We start from the raw sequence: 21,665 nt of genomic DNA on the forward strand, positions 1-21,665 counted from the left end.
TATTTATCATCTTACAGATCACATACCTAGATCATTACTTATGTAGACTTTAAAAGAAAATAAATATAGCATGGCTGATGGATGATGATATATATTCTGGCATGGATGATGATAATATAGAGTAAATGCTATTAAGTAACTAGATTTAATTTTAACAAGGTCTGAGATGCACTGCAATGGTTAAAATTCCTTTTTCTTTTATTCATTTTTTTTACTTTATTTTTTGAGAGAGAGATTGAGAACCCCAAGCAGACTCCACAGTGCCAGCGCAGAGCTCTATGCAGGGTTCAAACTCACAAACTGTGAGATCATGACCTGAGCCAAACTCAAGAGACTGATGCCTAATCAACTGAGCCACTCAGGTGCCCTGAAAAACTTAAATTCTTAAGGGTAAATTTTTTCACAATATCTGAGAATCTCAATGGAAACAAAAATGCATTTTACGGAAATGAAGGTGGAAAAAATTGTACAAAATACGTACATGTACATTTCTGAATTATGTAAGTCTCTTAATATTTGTTAAACTATCACCAGTTCAACAATAGACCTATAAACACTGGCAATAATGAAACTCTATCATGTTTCCTGTTATTCTTATTCCAGTCATATAAAAACCTCACAATCATACAATTATTTTATATTTTATTGCTCAAAAGTTATACTTAGCAAGGTAGGAAATTAAAATATATTTTAGGTAGTATTTTGGTAATTGATCATTTAAAAAATTTAGATATAAAAAGCTTCTGCACTGCAAAGGAAACAATCAACAAAACTAAGAGGCAACCAACAGAATGGGAGAAGAGATTTGCAAATGACATAGCAGATAAAGGGTTAGTATCCAAAATTTATAAAGAACTTACCAAACTCAACACCCAAAACCCAAATAATCCAGTGAAGAAATGGGCAAAAGACATGAATAGGCATTTTTCCAAAGAACACATCCAGATGGCCAACAGACACATGAAAAGATGCTCAACATCGCTCATCATCAGGGAAATAGAAATCAAAACCACACTGAGATACCACCACACACCAGTCAGAATTCCTAAAATTAGCAACTCAGGAAACAACAGATACTGGTGAGGATGAGGAGAAATGGGAACTCTCTTACCCTGTTGGTGGGAATACAATGCAAACTGGTGCAGGTGCTCTGGAAAACAGTGTGGAGGTTCCTCAAAAAATTAACAATAGAACTACCCTATGACCCAGCAATAGCACTACTAGGAATTTATCCAAAGGATACTGGACTGCTGATTCATAGGGGCACGTGTACCCTGAAGTTTATAGCAGCACTTTCAACAATAGCCAAATTATGGAACAAGCCCAAATGTCCATCAACTGATGAATGAAAAAAGACGATGTGGTTTATAGATACAATGGAATACTGCTTGACAATGAGAAAGAATGATATCCTGCCATTTGCAACAACATGGATAGAACTGGAGAGTATTATGCTAAGTGAAATAAGTCAGTCAGAGAAGGACAGATATCATATGTTTTCACTCAGATGTGGAACTTGAGAAACTTAACAGATCATGGGGGAAGAGGAGAGAGAAAACTAGTTTCAAACAGAGAAGGAGGCAAGCCCTCAGAGGCTCTTAAATACAGAGAACAAACCGAGGGTTGATGGTGGGCGCAGGCAATGGGTGATGGGCATTGAGGAGGGCACCTGTTGGGATGAGCACTGGGTGTTGCATGTACACGATGAGTCACGAGAATCTACCCCCAAAACCAAGAGTGCACTGTATACACGGTATGTTATCCAACTTGACAATATATTATATTAAAAAATATATATTAGATATATGAAGTATGTGCCCCTACTGTTACTGCTGCTCCAGGCAACCCTCCTGTTAGGTGAGGCTGTCCAGATCTATTCTTTTCTAAAGACATATGCTCACTTCCTTCAAGAAATTTCCTCACAGCTGTGAGGCAGTTACGCAGGCTGAGTTACTCCTGCCTTTTCTTCCCCCTGTTTCTATCCCTTTCTTTTATGATGCCTTAGAAATTTCAATGATCTGTTTATACCTCACACCTCCTGTCTAAATTATCCAGAGGTTAACATTCTCATTTACCTTTAGAATTCTAATGCCCAGTAGCAGTAGGGCACATATTAGTTGGTCAAGAAAATGTATGTTCAGTTTTTCATATTGAATTTGCTGCTGAAAAATGTCTATCAGAATGTGAGTCATGCTTCAGGTATTCATTTAGTACGTATTAAACGTATTGAGTTGATTCTCTAGCATCCAAATTTCTGGAAAACTCATGAGACTTGATTTTTTATATTTATCAATTCCTGCAAACTACCCACATACAGAGTAATCAATGTATTCATTTTTTTTTCTTTGCTGAGGCATTGGCATTATTTAGTAGTGATACACGTAAAGACATTTAACAAAACCCATTTTGGTTTAAGATATGTTTCTTGAAAAATGTTTAAGTCCTAATCTCTAGTACCTGTAAATGTGCCCTTATTTGGAAATCAAGTTGTGGCAGATGATGAAGTTAAGATGACATCATTGGAGACGGCCCTCATCCAATGACTATGTCCTTTTAAAATTTCTTTTAGTGTTTGTTTATTTTGAGTGAGAGAGAGAGAGAGAGAGAGAGAGAGAGAGAGAGCTGGGGAAGCGCAGAGAGAGAGGGAGACACAGAATCTGAAACAGGCTCCCGGCTCGGAGCTGTCAGCACAGAGCCCAAAGTGGGGCTCAAACCCACAGACTGAGATCATGACCTAAGCCGCAGTCAGACGCTCAAATGACTGAGCCACCCAGGTGCGTCTGACTATGTCCTTTTAAAAGGGGGAAGTTGAATACACATACACACACGGAGAAACTATGTATGTATGAATTTCTATCTGGGAGACGCATCTATAAGCTAAGGAATGCCAAAAATTGCCAGAAAACTACCAGAAGCCGGAGACAGGCACGGCACAGATTCTCCCTGGGAGACCTCGGAAGGAACCAAGTTTGCTGACCCTTTGACCTGAGACCTCCGACCCCCAGAACGGGAAGACAGGACATTTCTGTTGTGTCAGCATTCAGTTTGTGGTACTTTGTTATGGCAACCCTAGCAGAGTGAGACATCTATATTCTGTTGCTGAAGAATATTCTCAGAACTAATTATTTAGAGACAAGATGGATCATTAGAGTGGCTAAAACGCATATAGTTTATTTTGAAAGGATTCCTAGAATAAACCAATGGAAACCTGCAAAGGGAAGAGAAAAGTACAATTTTGGATCAAGACCCTATGCAAAAGCAACCGTCCTCCTGAGAATGAGGCCAGGTGGGTTTTTATGAGAGGTTCAGCCAGATTGGAGTAACATGAAATAAAGGCAAGGAAAAGGGGACAGAAGATCCTAAAGTTTCTAATTGTGTCCTTTTGTTCTCTCTTCACTGCCCACCATTTGCTTTTTCCTAACGTGATACCTGCCAGACAGATCATATGGGCGAGCATCTCTGCTTCTAAATTAGACCAGGAGAAAAAGAAAAAGGTGTGCGTGGGGGGGGGGGGGGGGGAGAGATTCCTGGTTTGCTTTCCTGTGAAGATTTAAGATGAAATGTAAAGAGCAAGCACACTGATGATAGGAAGGTGAGGCTTGGATTTTATATTTTTTAAAAAGGAATTTTTAAAACACATATCGTGTGTGAAGGCATGTAGCAGGGTACTAATAGCGTAGGCCTTTTAAAAATCAATAATTGGTGTTAGTAAGAAGACCTGTGCTGACGACCAGCTGTGAAACTGCCCTCATTCCTGCAGTGCAGAAGGGGAAAGGAACCAGCGGATGATTACCAACTCCAAGTATTGCTTGCAGTCAAAGCTTCATTAAAGAAATTAGTAAAATACCCTTTTTGCCTTAAAATAGGTGTCCCAGTATTGAAAGAGGATCTATATAAAGAGTTCAGAATAGAACTGCCGCACACTGTTCAAATCAAGAGTATTTCCCAGTTGGGCTACCGGCCTACATTGTAGAACTTAGTCTTTAGTCAAAAGCTCTTCTTCTCCCAATTAAAGAGAAAAAGGTTGAGATGCCCACAGGCCTATGCCGCATGTTTGGTGTGACTTTTAACCCCTCATTCCACCTTCTGAATATGCCTCTTCTTTATACCACAACCTGCTGTCGGGGCAAAATCAAGTCTCTACTTCAAATTAAGCTCTTGGCATCTCTTTTAGAATTTCTAAAGTCAATGTTGAAATTCACTGTTGGTCCTTGCTTGTCTCCTATACATGCTGCCTGTGAAAACTTTGTCATTTGTATTCAAATCAAAGGGAGACATTTGTTATTAAATGTTACTAAAACACACGCAACCTGTTACATTTCTCACCAGCGTATTCCTGTACATCTGACATTCTACTTCTAAGTGGATTTTTCTGATGGGCAAATATATATAACCACTGAATAAGGAGTATTACATTTTCAGTTTTGACTTTCAGCTACAGCTCACTTGCACACATGACCTTACAAAACCCCTTAAATCTCCAAAAGCCCATTTCTCATTTTCCTCTGTGCTCCCATGAAGCCCATGCAATGGTTTTTAGGGGAGCTCTGAGCTTGGCCAATCCCTGAAGGGCATGGGGCAAGGCAGGAAATGGGCACCGTTCTCCCTGCTTATTGTCTTGGAAAATAGGTATGATACTATCAGCCTCACAAGGGTCCCATTGCAATTAATGTTTGGAAAATGTTTTGAAATCCCAGAGTTTAAAAAGAAGATGCCAATTATTGAAGCATCCCATTTCCAAACACTAGTCAGATTGTCTTAAGCCACTTTTTCTAAATACATATGATATGGAGGCCATAAGGCTACCTTGAAGTATAAATTGACAGGGTGGCTTTATGGTCTTTTTTCAAATTGCCTCAGTAGAATCTCTCTGTGACCTGGAGCATCTAGCTAAACGTTGAATCTGACTTTTGTGGCGTCATCTCATCACTAAAATACGAAGAAGACAAATCCACGGGAAGACTGCTTTGCTTGGTTGATTTTCATTGTAATTTCTACAGTTACCAGAAGGTGATGATGCTTCACTCAGTTTCATGTAGCAGACAGACTTGAAGAGGGAAGTCAGACAAACAGCGGAAAATGAAGGACGCAAGAAAAAGAACCCCATCTTCCATTTTGTGTAGGAAAAAAGTTTTATGCCAATGGCTGCATAGAACATCCTATAAAATATTCATAGCTTTGAGCTTTGGTAACTTTACAGTCTACATATCCAGCCAATTTGTCCTGTGTATTTGTGAGTCCATCATCCTGGAGTGGAAAACTGAATCCTAGGTGTTTTCCAGCCCAGAGTATCAAAACTGGCATCAGAAATCTTTGAGTATGTAAACAAGATAGCCACGTTTACAATAGGGCAAACAAATTGAAAACAAATCCGTGTTTACAGCTAAATCTATTGTTTGCATTAATTATATAACAACTTTCTGAACTATAAAGGTTTGTGATTTACTTGGTACAAAATCTAATTGAAGAGTTTACTCACGCATGCCATCTATTACATGAAACAGAGAATGCATCCAAGGAATGCCCAGTACATGGTAAAAGCTATCTTTGGAGATAGGTCTCTGGATACTTCACTTCTTAGAAATGTTCAAACTAAACTATGTATCTTTCATGCATCCTTGTAATTCATGTTCTCTTTTTGCTTTATTTGCAGTTTATTTAATATTTGAAAATACTTTTTGTATCAATTAGCAAATTAGCAGTTTATCTGGGTGGAAAAGCCCCATCTGAGTTACAAAGTGAATTGTTCTGCAGCTGCAAAATCAAGTGCCTCAGCTGAGTTAATGCTTTTCATTTCTTTTGCATGTGTCAGCATTAATGGAGGCAAGCTTCTATGAAGCCTTGCGTGTGAAGATGGTGCTGAGCAGACTAGATTCAATTCCGTTAAATGCTTTTTGCTTTTTCTTTCGTTCTTTCTTTCTTTCTTTTTTTTGGGGGGGGGGGTGAGGATAAGGCACAAAAGGAGACTTCAAATCAGGCTGAACTTCAAGCAAAAGTTAATGCTATTCTCTTTTGGGTTCAACCACCCACTTTGCTTAAGGTCAGTAGTTGAGGCTAATGCAGCTCAGAGGGGCTGCAGTAAACTTGGCATCTCCTTGATTAGGCTCCCTGCTGATCTAATACACATACTAGCTCACTTGCCAAGTCAAATAACACATTTAGTGAATTGGAAATAAGATTTAAGTGGACCAGCACAATGCGGCTTGCCCTCTCATCTTTTTACCGAATCCTTCTCTTTGTACGCAAGGCTGTGAAAACTGCTCTTGTTAGAGGACTTAATCTTCATTTTTTTCCTGTAGATTATTTGGAAACAGGTCAATTGAATGTTGGAGCTGCTAACTCCTCCCACTAAAGAAAGAACTCGCTTGTGGCATACTGATTGCATCATTTACATGAAAGACTCCTATTATTAAAGAGAAAATACTATAGTATAAGGGTCTGTTAGAATTAATAAAAAGAAATCCTGATATTAAATGCACCCCTTTTAACAATGTGTTTATTTCTTTGTCTTAGAGACTCTTTTCTAAAGTGTGCTTTGTATTAACTGCTGGTGAGTAAGAGATGGGGACGATCACATCAGTATATATTCATCTCCCCTGGCTGTTCGGCTGCAGTTAATTCTTAAATACAGTAGGTTATAATAGGGTGACATTTCTATAGTGCCTTTCATAAGAGCAATCTAAAGCATGTCACATAATGTTTGACTTTGAACTATTCAGTTTCTTAGTGACACAAATCTCAAGGTAAATTTATGCCTCTGTGGTTTGTTTCTTTAAAAAAAAAATGAGTCATTGTATTTGTTATAGTTTGAAATTTATCATAGATTCACCATAGATTATCAAGCTATCCATGCCATAATAATCTGTAACTGTCCTTATCTCCGTGTTAGATGTTCAGGGTTATGATGTGTGTGGACTTTTTATGATCTACTTATCTCTTCTGGTCATATAGATTTATGTGTATCTCTCTTCTGACTAAATCTGAAATCAGAGCTTGCATTCTGAAGAAATAAAATAGATCTATGTAAAATCCAAGCACTATTTTCTGACATCTGAAAGTTAAGAGAAAAAGATCTTAATGGCCTCCAAAATAGGCATTCAATTTGCCGCCTTAACAAAATAAAACTATGTGCAAGAGATCGTGTACAATGAGATGAAATTAAGTATCCCCAATATGATTTGGGGGCTCATAACAGACTACAGGTATCAAGGCCTTAGTTTTATTATCTAAAATTTACGTATTTGCAACAGTTGTTTCTGAATGGAAAGGATTTATTAACCTAAGCTAGCTTTGCCATGAGATGTGAAATATATGGTTTATACTGTTTAATCGTTACAATGCACCCCTCAAAATAAATACCAGATCTCTCTACTGCATACCTTCAGTCCATAAAATAATTGTAAAACAGTTATTAATTAAAATAAGAAACTTATTTAGGATTTTCATCTGGACTTTCATTTTTCCAGAGTTTCATAGCATATTATCTATTATACAGAATTATATAAATATGAAGTCATTGCTATAGTTGTTATCTCCTTCAGTATATTAAGCTCTAGCTTTGGCTTTTTTTGAACACCAACAATGTCAAAACTCATCTTTATTGGAAAAAGCAGTAAAATGGGAAGGATTATAAATTTTAAGATTATGATTAAGCACAAAATTATTATGAAGAATGAGACAATCCTTAAAGGAATCTGGGTTTTACTTTTTCTATTGCTACACATTATATTGTTTTTGAATACCTTGGCTATAGATATCATCAAGGTAAGATGTGACCACAGCAAAGACATTTTTACTTAACTACAGTGTGTCAGTAGAGAAAATAAAAGTGGCATATTAATGTTCCACTGGTTAAAAAATACATTTCTCCAAGCTCATGTTTTTTTTCTTGTGCTTTCTTTTAAATACTTATACCAACTTTGGAACATTAAGACATCAGTAACAAATGTAAATGTATGATTAAAGTTTTAAAATACCTGTCCTTTTGGTTATCTGGAAAGACTATCTTCTGTTAATGTTCAGGCATTCAAAGATGAGATTTTAAACTGTTCACTAAGACTATTAGTAAGAGAGAGATGTGTGAATGACAAGATCAGAGTAAAAGGCAGAAAATATTGGGTTTGAGATAGAATTTATCATTATTATTTTAGTCATTCCTTTCTCACTGACCAGTGTATGCCAAAAGGACGCCTGTTTAACTCTTAGCATCCAAGCAAAACTTTTTATTAACTGTATTAAGTCTATTTTCCCTTTCATTTCCTTATGTTTTTAAAGATAATTATCACTATGTGAGAAAAAATACATAGTGTCACAGTAAACTATTAGGAAGTTATATATAGAATTTACAATTGGTGCCATTTCAGTCAAGCAACTAATTGAGAACTTGACTTCCTTTAATGATAAGTTTAGTTCAATATTCAACCCAAATTTAACTCCTCACAGTCTTTTTCTAGCCCCTAAGAATTATTCTCTTGACTCTAGATTGGAAAGGACTATTGCAGTTTTATATGTCTGCCTAATTTTTCTTTCTCCCTAGGGACAAAGTATGAAGTCATATTTTATAATTGACATATATGGCATTGTGCACGCGGGAATGACATCAGGAGATTGTATGTGACCTACATCTTTCTAAAAAGAACAAGGACCAGTAAGGGTACAGTTTTTCTTAAATGATTCTGAGTCACTAGTAGCAAAAGAGCCAGGACCTGATATTACAATCTCTCAACTGCAAATTCACAGGAGCCACTGGGAATTGCCTGCTACTCTTCCCACCCTTAATCAGTTTGCATATGCAAACATAAGAGGAGAAAGCTCAAGACAGTCTACTCTATACAGATAACTAGTAAAAATTATACCCCCCATTCTTAATGTAGTTACTAGCAATATCAAAAGATAGGTTAATAAAAATCAGTACTGAGCTGTAAGGTTAATGATTCTTTATTCTAGCCATGATAATTTAATTCATTTAATTTACATAAAGGCAAAAGTGATAAATGGTGAAATTCCTATGCTGAGAATAACCTTTCTAAATTACAACTGCAAATTGCAGGCAGTATGTTTACACTGAGACTACTTTCTTTCCAGCTTTATAACTAACTTGGAAAGTTAAGGGTCTTTCCAAATCACTTAAGGCAACCTTGATTTTCATCATTAAATTAGAAATGCAGCATATTTTTTGTTTGGTAGATATAAACTTCCTTTTCCACCTTAAGTTCCTTTATTGTATCTCCAAATTGCCAAAATGTGTTTAATAAAAAATAAGAAAGTAAATTTGTAGATATTTAAAAATTAAAATTTATAGAGATTGGAAAAAGTTATTTTGTAAACTTTAGTCTTTCATCTCACAAATAATTGCTAAATAGCCATTATGATCAAGTTACTGTCCCTTCCCCATAGTTTCTCCTATTAAGGCATATAGCTAAATATATCTAACCCAAAGCTGCCTGACGCAGTGACAGTGTTCTATTTATTCTTTAACCTACACTTCATCTACATCAAGTGGCTAGTCTCTAGTAAGTATTCAGTAAACACGTATTCATTGGACAAACTAAAACTTCACTCACTGGGTACGTAAAGTTTGCTTTAAAGCTGTTCATAATTATTCATCTGTTAGAAAAAAGCAGCACAAAAAATACTGGAAAGGCAACTTGTGAATGAAAAAAAAAAGGTCTCAAATAATTGGATTATAGTAAGTTTTTAAAGTAACTTTCAGTGAAATTTAAAGAAAAGAACACCTTTCACTAATTATAAAAATAGGTTGAATCTATTATTACCAAACCATCACACAGAATTCCTATTTGCAAGAAGGAAAATTTCCATCCAGAGAGGTTTCCTCTCTAAATAACTCATTCCTTCTTAAAACCAGAGCGATGAAATACATATTATTTGGGGAAATTATGAAATAAAAATAAGCCACACAACACTCAAGCCATAATCCATGCAGCAGTGATCATTTTCCATTTAATTCCATAATACCACTTTTCAGGAGGTCTCAAGGTGTTCATTTATCAATTTTTCCAAGAAATAATAAGGATGTTGTATTCTTTAACGCCAAAGATCAGAATAGAGATTTGAGCATGCTTCCTTTTGTATTCAATTCCACTTCTGAAATGGACTTTGACATGTAAAAATGTTTTAACTAATCAGAACTCAGTTAGAAATGCACATATTCCATCACTCTCTACCCAGTTTTTACTCTCGTCTTTCCTATGGAAAATCATGCCAAAAATCTGTATTGTGCTGACAGTTCCACTTTAATACCTACTAGACACCACATTCATTTTTCGTCAAACAGAACAATTGGCTAAAACCTGGTAATATCTTAAAAAGAATATGGCACAGACAGCAATTATAATTCTTTCTGTGTAAAGGAATGACCTTCTTTACTCACTAATGGAAATACTTTCTGTCCTAACACTTCACCCTATTATAAATGCACTTCTTTCCTTCTCCCCCCATCGATTCATACATGGAGAATACAAATGCTATCAACAATATGAACTCTTCCCAATTTACAGCCCTGTAAAAATGTTCTTGCATTTCTTATTATCTGAGTTGATGGACTAATTAGAAACAGTCAAGGTTATATCTAGGTGTGCTGATAAAAAATGTTTCTAATTGGCCCTAAGACTGAAGATAATTCAATTACAAATCTCTTCCATTTGATTCATTCTTTTCTTCCTCAGAAAGGATTATGTTGATAGGATTCAGGTAATGGAACTTGGTGGCTTAGGAGAAGCATTAAAACATCCTTCCAGCTTTCAACTAATGTGATTAAATTTTATGAAGTTTGTTTTTCTTCTTAAAATCTTACTGAGGTCAAGTGCTCATGTGATTCCCTTAGAGCAGGGTTGAGAAGTTGGGTGAGTTGAAGAGGCGTTACTAATCTTTTAAAATGTGCTCATTAAAGTCCTAAAAAGATTTGAAATACTCATTTCCCCATATTACAATACCTAAGTTAATAAATGAAAATACACAATTATTTTCAATTAAGTCTTCATTACAGATCTTTGACTGAAATGCTTCTACACAGTACCTTGAGAGTACATGTGTACAGTGATTCATGGCAAAAAGTGATTAAGGGAAAAAATTAAAACTTACTTTTAAATCTTTGTGTGGTCTCTAACCTCAACTTTTTTCTGGATATTTACCAAGCCCAGAAAAGTAAAATGCATTTATTTTCTGTTGCTTGTAAGGCAAGCTAAGCAGCAGAGATTTAACATTATATTTAATTCCACATAGGCATTCACAATTTGGTGTATTAAGCAATATACATTGTCCAGTATTTCTATTTTTGTGTGCACAGAGCTTGAATTGCATGGTATCTTCTTTCCCCTTGAAAGATGAAAAAACAATGTATTAGGTTATAACAGGAACATTTTAAGATTTAGTATCCAGAAATTAAATGTATCATGAAACGATAGGTGGAGTTTAATGTACACCCTATCAGTGTGGGTCAGTGACCTGGAACATTTTCAGGATTAGTATGAATAGAAAGTATTCCCTTCTATTTTCTCTCCAGATAGGAATCTATTTTAATATCTCTCCCAGTAGGTCAAGTGCTCTTTCTAGTGACTGTAAGTAGAAAAGAATTCCAGAAATCAAATTACTTTAATGAAAAACTCAACACAGAAATTTACAGAACTGTATGCTGTATTTGCATATAAAAATTTATAGTAAAATCTTTAGTTTTACGTAATAGTTTGTACCTTATCATTTATGAGTCTACATTTATGCTTATGTACATTTTCCAAAAAATATTTTTAAAAGAAAAAAAAAACACCTACAGCTGGCTATATTTGTAGCATGCTTACCTGATACATGCAGCGCATATACATCTTGAAGCAGTGTAACTATCTTTCATTCAGTATTGGTAGAATTTATAGGAAAACTTAGTCTTCTGATTTATGTTATACATTGTATATGATCACTAGAAATTTTATTAAACCAATCATTCCTGGAGCTTGATAATTACCTTTGAGTGAAAGAAGGTACATGTCTCAGTGGAATCTCTCTCTTGCCTTAGAGGAAATATTAATTGGAGTCAATTTTCGATTAGATCAAAAATGTTGTGAAACTGTCTCATCTGCAAATCCCTTATCCCTACAATTGAGAATGTTCTAATGGGTTGCCACCATGTGGCAACTCATTAGCTATCTCAGTAGAGTACATGCCTGCAAAGTTGGTAAACCGCTTTACATTCAATTTAGGAGTAAAGAAAGAACTTTAATTATATAATACAAAAGTTGCCATTTGTCAGTTCTTTAAATTCAAAAAATGAAATAAAACTTTCTGTTAACTTTAAGATGTATGTTTTATTATATATTAGATATAAATGTTATATTACCTAACTAGCTAAGAGTATAGAATTCAGAGAAAGAGGAAATCAAAGTCCCTATTTTAAGCCAAATAAACTACCTAAATGTTTTATAAAATTAGTAATTTTGAAATGCCTGTGACTGGTGAGCCCGATCATTGACTCACTTAATGTAGATCATGACATATAAAAAAAAAAAAGTCTCGTTTTCTCAAATGCAATTTTTTTAAATCAAAATTTGACTCCATGGATCTTCCTCAGTATTTACACAACTTAAGCTAAGCCTATAGCTGTCAAGCGAGGCATGTTTCTTATTGATGCTTGCTTTAATGGGCCCTGTAGAGCTGATGGACTGGAAGATTGCCCAACCTGCTGTAATTGACATATAACCGACCATTTGACCACCCCTGTGCTTGCTTTAGATCCCATATTAGTCTTAATGCTTTTTGCTTCACAAAGCTGTAGAACAGCTGCTCTTCAAAAGAACATATGCTAAGGACATGGTAACTAAATTCAGCCCTCACCAAAAACTTGAGGAATTCTTAGAGAAAAATATGCCAAATGCCAGTATTAATCTTTGAATCACCTCTGGAATCTTCAGCCATATAGATCAAAGGGTTGAGTGTGCGGGTATTTATTAAAACTCAGCTATTTATTTTCTAAGCACCAATATGTGTGTTATCAATGTTGTGGAATCTAAAGCCAGAAAAAGCAAGCAAACATTCAAGAAGAGTATTTTCACTGCCACATATAAACACAAAAAAATAAACAAAGCTTAGATCATTTTCTAGGTCCCTTGTTTACATTTGTCTTTCTCATTTTGACGGTCTCCGTTAAAGGTTTATTTGCCTGTTTTCTTGGAGTTCCTGTACTCTAGTAACAATCTTAAGTATCATTTAACTTTATGCCAAATTGTAGCCACAAATAGAAAAAGTAACACCCTGTGTTTTCTAAATAAATTCAAAGCCAAGCAAATTACATAATCGTTTAATAAAACTTTATTGTTTTAATAAAATTAGGTCAGGAAGGCATTTGCCAATTTACCAACTTTAGCCACACACACACCCCGCAGGAGATGGTTGTATAAATGAAAGGAATTTGCATTCCTCTTAAATTATGCTTCTTGGCATCAGTTTTATCATTCACAGTGTATTTTGCCTTTCACACACATAAATCATTACTTGACATGCTGGTTAACTGAGTTCGGTTCAAAATAAAAGGAATCACATGTTTTCTATTGTAAACTGATCGAATCACTTCCTTACTTATTGGATGTAACTTTTGTTTGCAGAGTCTGTCACTGTTGACCCATTTATCTCCTCATCTCAAAGACTGCTGTGTACTTTTTCACGAACCATTTACTCTTATTCCCAAATAATATGCCAGTAGGTTATTGGACAGCTGTTACTTTTGAGCCTAATATCTGGGGGTAATTTTCTGATGGTGACTGGTGCTTTATTTTGCATTAGTAAAAACCGGGATCCTATCAATGCCATTTTCTTTGCTCTGTGGGACACAAGTTTGACAACCTAGTGGCATGAGCACTCATCACACAAACAAAGTAGTATGATGAATAGGACTATAATATTATTACTGAACACTGTCCTCACATGAGAATTTCTTTCCAGTGTCTTTTGGGAAATTTACGTTTTTCTAAATTTTGAAGATTTAAGAATTAACAGTTGAGGAATTGGTGGAAAAAAATGAAAAATGTATCAGAAGCCTTCTGTGAGGATTAAACCTTAAAATCAATACAGAGACATTACTGGTTTGAAAGAATCCAGTGACATCAAGCTAAAATCAAATACGTGGACACTCGGGGTCCAATGTCAAGGTGGACATTTCCTGGAAACAGGCAAGATCACATAAGCCAGAGGCAGTCATGATCTAATCAGTCAATTATGATTGTGCTTATGGCCATGTTTTAAGTGTTTGTTCTTGGCTCTGTGAGCTGCTTACAATGAGTTGTTTAAAATATTAAATTTATACATTTTGTATACTTTATACAAATACTAGGAGTGATCCAAGAAACAAATTAGCAAGTAAATTGTTAAATTGGCAATTGATGCATGTACTTCTGTTCAACCTGACAGCATTTAAAAAAATGAAATAGTCATATGTTCTATTTAATAATGCTTTCTGCTGTTTTCCAGTGTTTCAGTGTTGCCTATAGGCTATGGTTCTTTGAAACATTCTAGAAGGAAATAGAGAAAACAAGCACATTTTCACTAAAAAAGTCAACAAAAACAAAATTAATTTCAAAAGCAAAGTCAAGGTTAGGTAAAGCAGAAAAAGAAAAAAATTATCACTGAACTTAACATGAAGCAACGTATACTTGAATGCCCAAGCTGATAATGCCTTTGTAAGCACTTGTAACTACTCAACCCTTGTCAATAGGAAATAAATTTTTCTACATGTGGAATATTTATCATGAAACAAATACTGCTATTTTTAAATGGGGGAATTTAGTGATTTGTGTTTTTTAAAAATAAGAAAGGTAACTTACAAGAATTAAGTACTTATTATTTTCAAAGTTTTATTTGGCATAATTTTATATTATATATTTATTTTATATTATTTTTCCTCATTTACTGCTATTATCAAATATTTCTAACAAATGTAATTTTTTAATTCATTGAAATATCCCATCTTGTCGTAGTGTTTTGGTGTGTAATAATATATGCATTTATTTTTCATTATTTATTTCATAAAATAGTTCTCAAATTTTTATTATAACCTTACTATATCAAAACGTTAGCTGCTTGTTATTGTGTTTAGTCATAATACTTAAACTGCATAAATAAGGTGTTCCCTTATTTTCTTCCCAAATTCTAAGGACTAATATCTGTTGGATATTAGAAACACTAAATCTGGATGAGTTTCTGAATTTCATTGGTGACCTTGTCATGTTCTTTAAGGTAAAACATGACTCAAAAATGTTGCTAATCAAACAAGGCCAGAGGCTGTGCAAAATGACCATGGGTGATTCATTCTTCTTCCTGGTTGTAATGGTCTGTCTGAACAAGATTAAATTTAGAGTTTAAAACAACTTTAAAACTCTTTCCATCAGGGCGCCTGGGTGGCTCAGTGGGTTAAGTGTCTGACTCTGGATTTCAGCTCAGGTCATGATTTCATGGTTTTTGAGTTCAAGCCTTGTGTCAGGCTCTGCCTTGGAAGCACAGAGACTGCTTGGGATTCTCTCTCTCTCTCTCTCTCTCTTTCTCTCTCTCTCTCTCTCTCTGTCCATCCCCTGCTTGTGCTCTCTCAAAATAAATACACATCAGCTTAAAAAAAAAAAAAGATTCTTTCCATCAGTTATCTTTGCAAAGATGCCTCACTTTATTTCAGTTCTGCATTTATCACTCTACTGTTTAATGGGACTTGATAAAATATTTTAACCTAATGATAAAAGTTAGTATCTCCATCCATGATATTTTATTTCAGCTACAGATAATCTAATACTATAATTCAAAATTGGGTTACATTTCTGCAGATGTACACTGAGCCCATATAGATACTCATATAGGTTTGAATTCTACTACATAGAAAATAACTGTAGGAGTTTAAAACTCCTAAGGGTTTCCATCTTCACTGTTTGAAGGAACTGACTGCAAAACTGCATATCCCATGGGAAAAAAAAAAGCGATATGCTATCATGAGTTTTAAAGTTCTCTATAAGTATATTCCAATCAAACAAGGCAACAGAATAACCAGTCATTTAACTTTATTGATAAAGTCTTTTGTAATATATTTACAGTTCTTAATATGTAGTTAACTGTAAGTAAGCACTAGGACTTTTAGATTCTAATAGCAGTTACCTAGCAAATGGGAGAGACTTTTTTTTTTTTTTAAAGTTTCTCTTGGGGCACCTGGATGGCTCAGTTGGTTCCATGACTGAGTTAGCAACCCAGATCATGATCTCGCGGTTTGACAATTTGAGCCCCACATCAGGTTCTGTGCTGACAGCTCAGAGCCTGGAGCCTGCTTGGAATTCTGTCTGTCTGTCTGTCTCTCTCTACCCCTTCTGTGCTTGCAGTCTGTCTTTCTTTCTCTATCAAGAATTAACATTAAAATTTTTTTTAAATTAAAAAATGTTACTCTTAACTAGGAGTTGACAAACTATGGCCTATGGGCCAAATTCAACCTACTGCCTTTTTTTTTTTTTAATAAAGTTTTATTGTGGGGCATCTGGGTGGCTCAGTCAAATAAGCCTCTGGCTCTTGATTTCATCTCAGGTCATGATTTCATGGTTTGTGAGTTCCAGCCCTGTGTTGGGCTCTTGGCTAACAGCCTAGAGCCTGCTTAGGATTCTGTCTCCTCCTCTCTCTGCCCTTCTCTTGCTCCCTCTCTCTCTCTCTGTCAAAACAAATAAATAAACAAAAGAAAAGAAAAGAAAGTTTTACTGTAATATAGCCATGTCCAGTCATTTACACATTGTTATGATTGCTTTAGAAACCTTATGACTCACAAAGCCCACAGACCTACTTCTCTGCCTTTTAACAGAAAATGTTTGCCAACCTGTGTTTAAACCAATGCTCTTCTAAGTTGTCAGAATGGAGAGCTAGTAAAAATAATTGACGGGCTCCACCCACATCGTTTTTGATTAAGTATGTTATGTTTGAGGCTAGATTCAAGAAGTTCTAACATGCTCCCAGATGACACTTGTGCTGTTGGGTAAGCAAACACCCTTTGAAAATCAGTATTCTAAACTGTGAAGTTGCTCTCCTTTTTCTTAATAAGCTGTTTGGATGTGCTATAGTATTTTCAAGTCAATGGAAGAGTCCTTTTTAAAGAGTAGAGAGATGTTGGTGTTCTTCAAAAAGCATCCAGCTTACATTCAAGCCTGGAAAAATACTACAACTCAGAAAAAAACTCAAAGTAATTTGTTTTACTTTGAAATGTGAACTGCTAGCTTTAAGAATTAACATATCCTCCATTTATTATCTCTTCAGCATTTTTAAACTCATATGCAATCCACAATACATCCAATATCTAACTTCATACACAGTTTGAACATTTATAACATGATTAAACATAACTCACCACCCAACTCTTTAAGGTACATTTGTATCCATGATATGGATGAAAAAAAAAATACAATGTGCCATACTGAATGTAAGTATCTCCTCTAGAATCTCAACAGAGGCTGTAATTTAGATCTTTTAACTTTTATGCAGCACTGCAGATATGTCTGGTTATCAAAACAAATTACCCATGAGGCGCCTGGTGGGAGCTCAGTCAGTTAAGCACCCGATTTCAGCTCAGGTCATGATCTTCCCATTTTTGAGTTCGAGCCCCACATCGGGTTCTGTGCTGACGGCTCAGAGCCTGAAGCCTGCTTCAGATTCTGTGTCTCCCCCCTCTCTGCCCTTCCCATGCTCCTGCTCTCTCTCAATAATAAATAGATGTTAAAATTTAAAAAACAGATTACCATAATTTCTTAAAGCAGACTTAGTTGCACCACCATTGTTAAAATTACCACGTATAGGTTAGAATAGACTTGGCTATTTGAACTTTTAGATGCTACAGATGCTAATGGATGAGTCTATAATCAACTACTGCTTACACAGAAAAAGGAAGTCACAATGTGAATTTGTGGTGGCTGTGGTCAATGAAAGTGTGGTTTCCTACATGATATACAGTTGGGACCAATAGTTTATGATGATGATAGAAGCATTCTTCTGCTAGATATTAACCAAGTGTCATTAGGCAAAAGCAATTGTGGAAGTAGTGGTGAGATGCTCACCTTGGTTAATGATTTGGAAGGAAAAAAAAAAATCTCCGGAGATTTAAAAGTAGGCGCAGTATATCCGTTTCTTTTATTGACTTTGATGCACTATTGGAAATTGAAACCACTTCAGATGAATAAAAAAACCAGTCTATTAAAGTGGGATGAGGAAAAAATGGCTTTGGTGAGATTAGTATTTAGAGTACTCACAGATGGTAAATAGATTAAAACAAGTGTAGTAGACTGGTCTCAGCACCTTTATTTTTTAGTTACAAATATTGGCCTTCATGAGAATATCTTAAAGAAACAGCCCCAGATCAGTTACTGGATAGATTTTTCCATTAATATCATTTGATGGCCACAGGTTTGTTTAGAGATTATTATAATGTGGAGACTTTCTGCCTTGTGTTATCTAGCAAAGAAGCATATGTTAAGATAAGGGAAGACTATATCATTTTTCTGAGCCTTACTTTGTAACTAACTGGAGAATTACAATAAACAACTCAGAGGAATGAATTTTATATATATATATATATATAAATATGTATATATATATATGTATATATATACATATACACACATACACACACACACACATACACATGTATATATACATATATATATACACATCTATATATACATATATATATAGATGTATATATAGATGTGTGTGTGTATATAAAACTATTGTTTCCTATACGTATTATTTTCAGGGAAACACAAATTAAGGGAATTGGTTACACTGATTCATTCCTATTATTTTTATAATGTTTTGAGCACAATACAAAATATACATTTTTAGAACAATTCACTTAGTGTTAAAATATAAGTAAGGTATTGGAAAATATCGAAGAAGTCAGGAAACATGGGTTGCCTTGGTTTTGCCACTGACCAAATCCATCATCTTAGAAACTTGCTTCATTTTTGTGGACTCAATCACTTCTACTTTAAGCGCCTATGTTTTATTATTCAATACTTAGTTTCCTTCCAAAATAAAATCCTTTGATTATGTGATATGCTTCTAGAAGCCAGTTAAATCTTTATGTGCTGAGATTATTTTTGTGACAATTTTCTCAATAGTTGTCTACGGTATATTGAAATATCTTGAGGTAACAGTTTGCTTTCCATAGAATACAGTCATATTTCTACCACCAACTCATTGAAATTGATCTTAAATCATCAAGGGCAAAACTGACACAGAATTAGAACTGGGGAACTGCTAGTCTGAAAAGATTATATATAAACATCAACAATATGCTTCAACATGTAGGAAGGTCCATCCCAGAGGTACAGAAGGCATCTAGGATGATGGAGAATATCAGTATTCACTCTTTTTTTTAATTTAAAGTGTTTTTTTTTTTGAGAGAGAGATGGAGAGAGAAAAATAGAAAGTATTAGTAGGGGAGACACAGAGAGAGAGGAAGAGGGAGAGAGAGTGCCAAGTAGGTTCTACACCATCAGTGCAGAACAAGATGTAGGACTAGATCTCACGAACTAGGAGATCTTGACCTGACCTGAAATTGAGAGTTGGATGCTTAACTGACTGAACCACCCAGGCACCCTAGCATTTGCTTGTTGTTTACATCATGTTAATATTTATCATGAAGCATTTAAATCCTTCCTTAGTTTCCTTCAGTAACTAAGGCATGGCCTTAGTCTGAGGTGCCATCATTTTGGAAGCTTAAACTACAACTACATATACCTCTTAATGAAGTAAAACATTATTTTCTCTAAGAACTAGAAAAATTATTTTGAGTCGGCTTTAAAAATAATGACAAATCAGGATATTAAAAGTAGCAGGTCATAAAGCATAAAAATCCTTTCATATTTTTATTATTTGAAACTTATTCATATATTCTCAAAAACTGGTTTGAAAGCATGTTTTTGTTTTTTGTTTATAAGGTTTCAAGTGGAACTCAAAGATAGGTTGCTTGCATTGACTGACATATTCTATCCAGCTCTGTAGAATCTTTTAATACATAGATATAGAAACTCTGTATCATGTATGGGAGAAGAAAACAAACATTCATACCCACATGGTTCAAGAGATTTATATTCAATACCATGCCTAAGGAATAATTCTGTAAAGCTTTTTACATTTCCCAAACTTAGGAGTATTTTTCATTTCTATGAGACTCCTCCTGTGCCCAGCTGTAGCAAAAGAAAATAGCTTAAGAATTAAAAACTGTTTTTCTCTCCCCACTTCCAACCCTTCAAAACCAGGCAAGGTATATAACTCTAACAAGAATTCACTGGTAAAATACCATGCTGTGAATCTCTACTCCCCACCGCCCACCAATCAAGAAATGGTTTGACATTAGACTAAGATACAAAGTCTGGTAAGTCACATTCTCCAGAGCTATGCTGGGAAGCAAAAGGAAGTAAATTCATTCGGGAATGTGGTTCAAAAACCCTGCCAACTGCATCTGGTGATCATATGCCAAATCCCTCTTGTACTGTGAAAACTCACTTCAAGGAGATCATGGTCAGTTGTTTAGAAGTGATGCCTTCCTTTTTACATGTTGTCCTTGGGAATTTACTCTTAAACCAATCACTTCTATCGACTTCATCCTACTGTTTGCATGCTATAAATAATCTAAAGATACACATTTTACCCTAATTTCCCCAGTTTTTGAAAGCAACCAGCACGAAAATTATTTTCAAGTTTCTTCACCTGAATGTAGTTGTAATGTCAGAAAGGGAAAATACAGTGTTGTTGTTGTTGTTGTTTTAATGGCATCTCATTTGGTATACATACTGATAACTCATTGTTTATTTCTCCAATTGGGGACTTTAAAAATCAGGATTATGCTTCCTCTCCTTGCTTCTTTTTGTTTCCTGACATTCTTAAGCACCTCTAGAAGGAAACTGGGTCGCTCGTTAGATTTAGTTGAAGAGCCTTAGGGATCCATTTTTCGAGGAAGTCTATTGGGTCTTCCTCATCTACCCCTTTAGGCAGTCCAGTAATTTTGACATTCTAGTTCCACGTAGTATCTTCAAACTATTATCCCTCTCTTCTAGCACTGTGTATCTCTCATTTTGAGCTTTACCATTAGATGAAGTTGAAGTGTCTGGGAGCATTATTTGATGTTCCCCATTTCTCGTTTTAGAGTCAAGATTTACTGCTTGTTAATTTTAATTTAAAAAAGCAAAGCAAATGCATAGCAGAATAAGAAGTCAGCATACCGTCATAGATCTAGTATGCCATACCTTTTTTCTCTCCATAGATTCATTGTTTTCTAAAGAAATTTCCTTTAATGTATCTGATAAAGAGGTGTTTCTGTCCTTCCTTGCCATTTATTCTTGCCTCCTCTATTATGAAATAATTCCTGTATCAATTCATTTTCTTCATTTTTGGTATTTCTAAAAACTTTTTTATAGAATAAATGCCTATTCATTCACTTTTAAGCCTTTCAAGTGCCCTAATTCATTATTTCTATTTAGAGTAGCATTAATGTGCTATAACTGATACATCCTCTGATTCTCTCTACCTGGTCTCCTTCCTCCATCTCCATTTGCCAGTTTTAGATAGATAGTCACAGAGGTCAAGTTACCCATCCATACGAATCTTTATTACATTTTCTTAAATACATGGTAATGACCTATTTTGACTTATATAAA

The 21,665-nt window shown here is 35.1% G+C and overlaps 1 long non-coding RNA gene across 1 annotated transcript in view; it reads right to left on the bottom strand.

Moving 5' to 3' along the window:
- LOC128316123 (uncharacterized) overlaps positions 1-21,665 on the bottom strand; it is a 237,557-nt gene that overhangs the window by 63,360 nt on the left and 152,532 nt on the right. The gene's annotated exons all lie outside the window — the stretch shown is intronic.

This window comes from Acinonyx jubatus, chromosome A1 (assembly GCF_027475565.1).
Source record: "Acinonyx jubatus isolate Ajub_Pintada_27869175 chromosome A1, VMU_Ajub_asm_v1.0, whole genome shotgun sequence".
NCBI classification, from domain to species: domain Eukaryota; kingdom Metazoa; phylum Chordata; class Mammalia; order Carnivora; family Felidae; genus Acinonyx; species Acinonyx jubatus.